Consider the following 7,371-nt stretch of genomic DNA (forward strand, 5'->3'; position numbering starts at 1 on the left):
GGCGAAAGCCCACCCAGAGGGGCTCGGAAGGAAGGCTTGAAGATCTGCTTCTGCGACATCAGCCACAGAAAACAACGGAACACCGTTCTACTCGGATACAATGGCAACTGGTAGAGGAAGGGGCTTCAACGCATTTGTGGGAACGTGTAATTTAAAGATTATGGACTTTTCCCACAAACTGTCGGAAGTCCACTCATGTGTAAGGGTAAGTGAAAAAAAATATTGTCTCAAAATCATAAAAACTTTTATTAAACAAACTGAGGTAGTTAGTTTGTGCCAACCTGGCCTATACACACATGTGGGGTTAATTGATGGGCGGAGAGATAAATGGCTCAGTGAGCCTCGCATTTTGAGTTCTCTGGTCTCTTGCTTTGTGATGGTCGCACCAGGGTGCAGCTGCCTTAGCAGTTCCCTACTTCAGCTGGCAAGGCTGACTTTCTGCAAGACATCCCCAAGGAGAAGCTGCATGGATGGACCTACCCTGATGCAGCCCTGGGTGCTGGAGCAGCCGTGTGGAGACCCCAGTCAGCGCTGAGATGCTTACACACTCACTGACTCGCCTTTCCTCCTGCAGTCGGCATCATAGTGTGTTTTGTGAGATGGAGGAGGACTTTGTGGATTGGTGTTGGACATATGGGTTAATGTTGGACTTGTGGGCTTGGGCAGCACTGGGTTGGGATGTTTTCTTGATGTGCACTTACCCTTGATATAAAACTCTCTCTTATACATATGAGTTTCTGTGGATTTTTTTCTTTAAAGTACCCAGACTAACACACAAACATATCAAAATATAAAGTTACTGTTTCACAGCATGTCTCCATCTAGACCTGGCCACTTCTGAAGGTGATGCTGCCATCGCATAACTGTCCCAAAGGGATTCTGTGCTCTGCGATTTGCACATGTCAAAATGGTCATTTGAGTATCCTCAGGGGATCCAGATTGTCTTCCGCTTAAATGCTCTTTGAGTTTAAAGAACAAAAAGAAGTCTGAAGGGACAAGAACAGGACTCTCAGGTGAGTGGGGTAAGTTTTCTTAATGGAATTCTCATTCTCACAGTCCTTGCTAGTCCCAAAAATTGAGTAGGTGCATAGTTGTGAAGAGGAAACAAAATTCCTCAGCACAATTGTCCTGGTCTTTTTCTCAGCCATCCTTGCCTCTAAGGAACACTGTGGTTGTACTTCTTCCAAGAGAGATCTGTTTGATCTCTTGACAGTCCACGTACTTTCAATCTTCTTCACCAACACCATGCTAGCCCAACGAGCAGTACTTTTCCACTTGCCCTGTGTATGTAGCTTGAAAGACTGAAGGGATGCTCCTTGGAAGCCAGTATGGAGAGACGTTCTCTCCTGTACTTTGGAGAAGAAATCCTTGAATCGCAGGAGAAAATAAGGCAGGTCATACAACTTCAGACAACAGAGTTGCGTTGGACAGCACAACCAGGGAAAGGGGCCATTTGGGAAGTGCTATGACATGGCAGAAGAGCTTGCTTTTCAGAAAGACTGGTCCCAAGCCCTTCTGTGTTGCTCATACTCAGGTAAGTCACTTGACTTCTCTGAGCATCTATTCCTCACCTGTGAAAGTGAAGCTGACCACACTGACCTCACAGGGCGGTGTGAGGTTGAAAGGAGACCACATAAATATCGGCGCGGCTCTTAGCACAATGCTTGCCAGTGTCCTTTTGTTCCTTCCTACCTCCCTTCTTCCCTCCCTACCATTATTCCATAAATTTATAGCCCTGTGTTTCTAGCTTCCTGTAAGAGCCTGTGATGGTGTCTACCACATAATTACTTATCTAAGTCCTTCTTGGTTCTAGAAACCTAAAGCCTGAAATGTAAAAAGAGAAGTGAGAGGTCTTGTGGTCCAACCCTTGGTCCAAGCAGGAATCACTTTTAGTGGCTGCCTGACAGGCCATTTTCCCTGATCAGGAGCGGAAGGCATCAAGAGAAAGTCTGCACACTCACTGGACGGTCCTCTAAGGATGAACGTCCTCCTAAACCCGCCTCCATGTAAGTTTCATCCATTAGTCCAAGTCATAATTCAGATCCATAACCACTTCACATTCCATATAATTATTGAACAAAATGAAAAGAAATGTTCCCTTTGATTCATATTAAACCACCTCATTGAAGCATTTTCAAGAGATGTAAAACTGTGCCCAAATTTACTTAATGCATGTTTTCTTTTTATTGCTTGGATCACATACCAGCTCATATGAATGTGGGGGAGAGTTTATTTTATTTTATTTCTTGTATGAAACCCCTCCTTGGTCCTGGTCATTCTAGGGCTTATCTGCGTCTCTGCAGTTCCATTCTTGTGTGTGAAATTCACCACTGGACTGAGCCCTTCTGATTCAATTTTAGACTTGCATGTGCTGCGATTCCTTTCTTTTTCACTTTTGCTTCTTCATTCCATGTAACCACTTATCCTCCATCTACCTGTCCTTCAATCTACTTCTCTTTTCATCTGAAATACCCCAGGCAAAGAAAGCAGGAAGGGCAGTATACAGTCTGTGTTTGAACAATGCCCCTACTAATGGAACAGAATGAAGACCAGCCTCCGTAACTCTTAAGCCTGTTGTTGTCCACCTCCCCATCGGTCCCAGATATCAGTGTAAGCTCCAGGTAAGTAGACTAGTTCCCATGCCAACGAGCTGCCTTTGGCTCTCTCTCATTTCCCTCATTCACAATTGCATGGTAAGCATTCCTAAGAAAGCCACACTTTTTTGTTTCATGTTCGTTCTAGAAGAGTATTCCAACCAGAGGGTCCACCAGCACTTTGCTCTGCACAGTTGTCCAGCTGTGTTGTTACTTGAGTCACACTGCAGTCACGCTCCTGGGCCCCACTCAAGTTCCACATGCCCATTGCCCCCACCACACACAATCTCACGTACTTGTCTTCATTTCTGTGTTGCTGTAACAGAAATATCACAATTGAGTTGCTTTAAAGAGCAAAGTTTTATTTTATCACAGTGTATTAGTCTGGGTACTTTAGAGAAACAAATCCACAGAAACTCATGTATAAGAGAGAGTTTTATAAACAGGTTAAGTGCACATCAAGAAAACATCCCAACCCAGTGCTGCCCAGCCCACAAGTCCAACATTAACCCATATGTTCAACACCAATCCCCAAAGTCCTCCTCCATCTCACAAAACAGACACAATGATGCCGACTGCAGGAGGAAAGCCAAGTCAGTGAATGTGTAAACATCTCAGCGCTGGTAGGGGTCTCCACACAGCTGCTCCAGCACCCAGGGCTGCATTGGGGTAGGTCCATATGGCTTCTCCTTGGGGATGTCTTGCTGGATGTCAGCCTTGCAAGCTGAAGCAGGGAACTGCTAAGGCAGCTGCACCCTGGTGCGACCATCACAAAGCAAGAGACCCGAGAACTAGAAAGGCGAGGCTCACTGAATCATTTATCCTTCCGCCCTTCAATGAACCCCACATGTGTTTATCAGCCAGGTTGGCAAAATCAACTAACTACCTCACACAGTTTCTCTCTCATTTTCATTGAGGTGCTACTGACTCCAAATTCAGGGCACCGGCTACAGGGCAAGGGTCTCTTAAGATTCTAAAGATTCTCGGAGCAGATCCTTGTCTCAAGCTTCTGTAGTTCTGGCAGTCGTGCGTTCCTGGATAGTTTTCGCATGGCATCCAGCTCCATCTCATGTATGCATGCTTGCTTCTGTGGCTAATATGCCTTTCTCATAATTCATAAGCGAGGACTTAGGGAACACCTGCAAGGCCAGCAGTTCTAAACCACCAGCTTCTTTCTCCTTGGAAGAAAGACAGGGCTTTCTACTCCTGGACACAGGTACCGTCTTGCAAACTCACACGGGCAGTTCTACGCTCTCTTATAGAGTCGGCATCAACTTGATGGCAGTGAGTTTTTCAATACTGATCTGACCTCACTAAGATGCCAAGGAAAGCCCTATTCCCAACCCGGTGCAGGGGTTAAAATTCCAGTACATACTTGGAGGATGCAAGCCAATACAGAGTATTTGGTATTTCAATCTGTGTTGTCCAAATCTATCAGAGGCGTTTTATTAACAGCTGGCTCTAAGTTATCTCCATGCACAGTACAGTCACATATTATATTGTGTATGCTATATAATATTGCACAGAGAATTAGTCAAGAAGATTTGCTACAAAATCATAAACATGACTAAACAAAATATCAAATACAAAGCTACTTTTTCTGACAACCCTCCATGTAGGTCTACACACTTCTGAAGGTGATGTTCCCATCTCGCTAAACCTTCCCCAGAGGACTCTCTGTTCATCGGTTTACACCATGTGAGCATGATAGTTCGGGGATCCTCCAGAGACTCAAACTGTTTCTTTTCAATGTTCTTTAAATTTGAGGAACAAAAAGAACTTTTAAAAAGCAACATCAGGCCTACAGATTAGACAGGACAAGTTTTCCCAGTGACTTTCTCATAGGACAGGCCTTGCTACTAGCAGAAAATGAGCAGGTGTATTGTGGTGACGAGATTAAAAATTCCTTCATGCAATTGTCCTGGTCTTTTCCTCACCAGTACAGTTTTTCCATTAAAAAAAAAGAAGAAGAACAGCTTTCTCATAAGTCCCTATACTTGTCCTTTTAGAAAAATGTCAAGATTACCTGCTTTGATATCCCCCAAAATAGTCACTATAATTTTCTGAATTGAACAACTCCCTGCCTTGAATTTAACTTGATCATCTGGTAGTCGCTGTTTTGATTGGATTTTTTAAGGAATCTTAGCCCAGCCAAGTGCATTGCTGAAAGGATTTGTCATCATTGATCACAAAGACATGTTTAAACACGTTCTGTTTGGAATAAACCCATGCATGTATAAAACGGAATCCGAGTAGCAATGCTTTTTTTTACTCATCTTCATATATGTAAACATATCTCTCTTTCTAAGGTATCCTGTCCCAAATGTTAATACCTGGAAATAGCAAATCTTTTTTCCAAGTTCTTTTTCCATGTGCGGACCTCTGACTCCAGTGTTTCCTACCAAAAGGAAGCTCATCTGTCAGTCTGGTCCTATTCAGAAGAGGGACCGCTACACCGGTTCTTTGAAGAGTCAGGCCTATACCTACACTTAGGTCAGAATGCAAGAGCACATGATGACCAGAGGATGCACAAGTCAGACTCAATTAAATTCAAGCCAAGGCATCAGCATGCCTGCCTGGCTAATGCTCTAGTCCAGCAGCTGCACAATGACAAGAGAGTACGAGGTCATCCCATCATAAGATCAATGGCATTCAGTCAGGTCTGAAAAACACTCACTTAATCGCTCTCCCTTCGTCTGGACTGGCCTGTTCTCTACAAAAGGGTGTGGAAGTCCTTGCAGGTATCTACTCACTGTAACCTTGGTTGGAAATGTTGTTAGCTGCTCTCAAGTCAGCCCCTGACTCAGGGCAACCTCATGCAAATATGGATGAAATATTGGCCTGTCCTGCACCATCCCCATGAAGAGTTCTAGAACAGAACATTTTGATCCTCGGATCCATAAGGTTTTCAATGGCTGGTTTTGAAAAGTAAGTCACCAACCCTTCCTTCCTTATTTCCTTCATTCCTCCCTCCGTCCCTCCCTCCCTCCCTCCCTCCCTCCCTTCCTTCCTTCCTTCCTTCCTTCCGTCTTTTCTTTCTTTCTTTCTCTCTCTGTGTTAGTCTGGCAGCCCTGCCGAAACCTGTTCAGCATCAGAGCAACATGCAAGCCTCCACTGGCCGATAGGGAGTGGCTACACGTGTGGTGCACTAACCAGGTATCAAACCCAGGTTTCCTGCACGGACAGTGAGAACCCTAGCACTGCACGCCACAACCTTCTGTTTGGAAATAGGACACTAGTTTCTAGTTAACATGAGGTCATACTGGAGTGGACCAAACACCCGCTGCTCTCAAGTTGATTCCAACTCCATAGTGACCCTATCAGACCCAGAACGGCTCCAGAGGGTTTCTAAGGGTACACATCATTTCTCTTTCTCCCAAAGACCAGCTGGCAAGTTCAAACAACTGACGTTTCAGTTAGCATCCAAGTGCCTTAACCACTGGATACCAGGGCTTACCTCCACACTCATGTCCTGCTACCTAAATTTGAACCTTTTCCCCCCCACAAAATTTGCATTAAAATCCTAATCAAAAGAGCCAGCTAGCTAGTAAGATACTGTGCAAACTGAGCCTGCAATCTCCCATTTGAACTCAGAGCCACAAAGAGGCAGCGCGTCCACTGAAAGGTTAGGGCCTTACCTGCTTCCCACCCTCAAGGTGACTTGGCCAGAACCTGTGGGAGTCAGCTGTCCAGAGCTGAGGATGGAAGGGGGGGGGGGGCGGTGGGGGGAGGCAGTTTGGCCCTGTCTTTAAAGCCTGGGCAGGGGATTGAGACGTACGGATGGGCAGCTTCCTTGGACCTGTGTATGAGGGAGGATGGCCCTGACTTTTGGTGTCCCCAGACTATGGGGAAAGGGCTACAGGATACCAGTGATGACCCCAGGTGTGTCCGTGCAGAACTGTGCTTCAAACGGTTTTCAATGGCTGACTTCTCAGAAGCAGATTACCAGGCTGCTCTTCGGAGGCACCTCTGGGGGACCTGGTGCTAGCTTGCTGGTTAGCAGCCCAGCAAGGAGCTGTCCGCCTCATTCCAATAAGGAATAGTAAATGGTAGAATTCAGCGAGTGATTTTCAATGGGAGTGAGAGTGTGTGAGAGGACGTAGTGTCTCCCTGTTGGGATGCTTGGAAATGTGGCAGTGTGTTGTCGCACTGACTGAAGGTGCTGTGGGCTCTGAGGGGGCAGAGGAGGCCATGCTACATGTGCTGGACAGTGGGAGGCAGTCCCACAAAAAGATAAATGGCTCGTGCAAAATGCCAGTGGAGCCTCACTGACTAACTCCAACTTTCTGATTTGCCAGATGAGAACTGATTCGACTGATTTCTCCAGAAAAGAACTAGAGATAGTTTTATTTTTGTTAGGTAGTGTCCGTTTACATTCCGTTCACCCCTCTTGAAGGGGGGTTGCGGGTTGAGAAAATGGCAACGATTATTCCTTTTCCTTAAATCTTTCAAAAGGGTCACAGGTTCTAGAAATAGAAATGCAAGTGCTATTCAGTGGGAGAGCCAAATCCTGCGTCAAAAACCTAACCTCATGTTGTTATTCATTGCCATCCAATCAATTCCAACTCATCGTGATCTCACGCATAACGAAACGAAGCACCGCCATGTCCTAAACCATCTTCAGGAGCACGGACGTGTTTGCGTCTCTCGTGGGTATTGTCTCGTTAAAGAGTTTTCTCGTTTTTGTTGGCATTCTCAACCATCTCCTTTTAGCTCTGCAAAGAAACCCGTGAGTCCAGTGGCATTTTAGAAAAATAAGCAGAGACTCATCGGGGTT

The sequence above is a fragment of the Echinops telfairi genome, unplaced genomic scaffold, assembly GCF_000313985.2.
Source record: "Echinops telfairi isolate 266 unplaced genomic scaffold, ASM31398v2 ScPeMD7_15;HRSCAF=58, whole genome shotgun sequence".
NCBI classification, from domain to species: domain Eukaryota; kingdom Metazoa; phylum Chordata; class Mammalia; order Afrosoricida; family Tenrecidae; genus Echinops; species Echinops telfairi.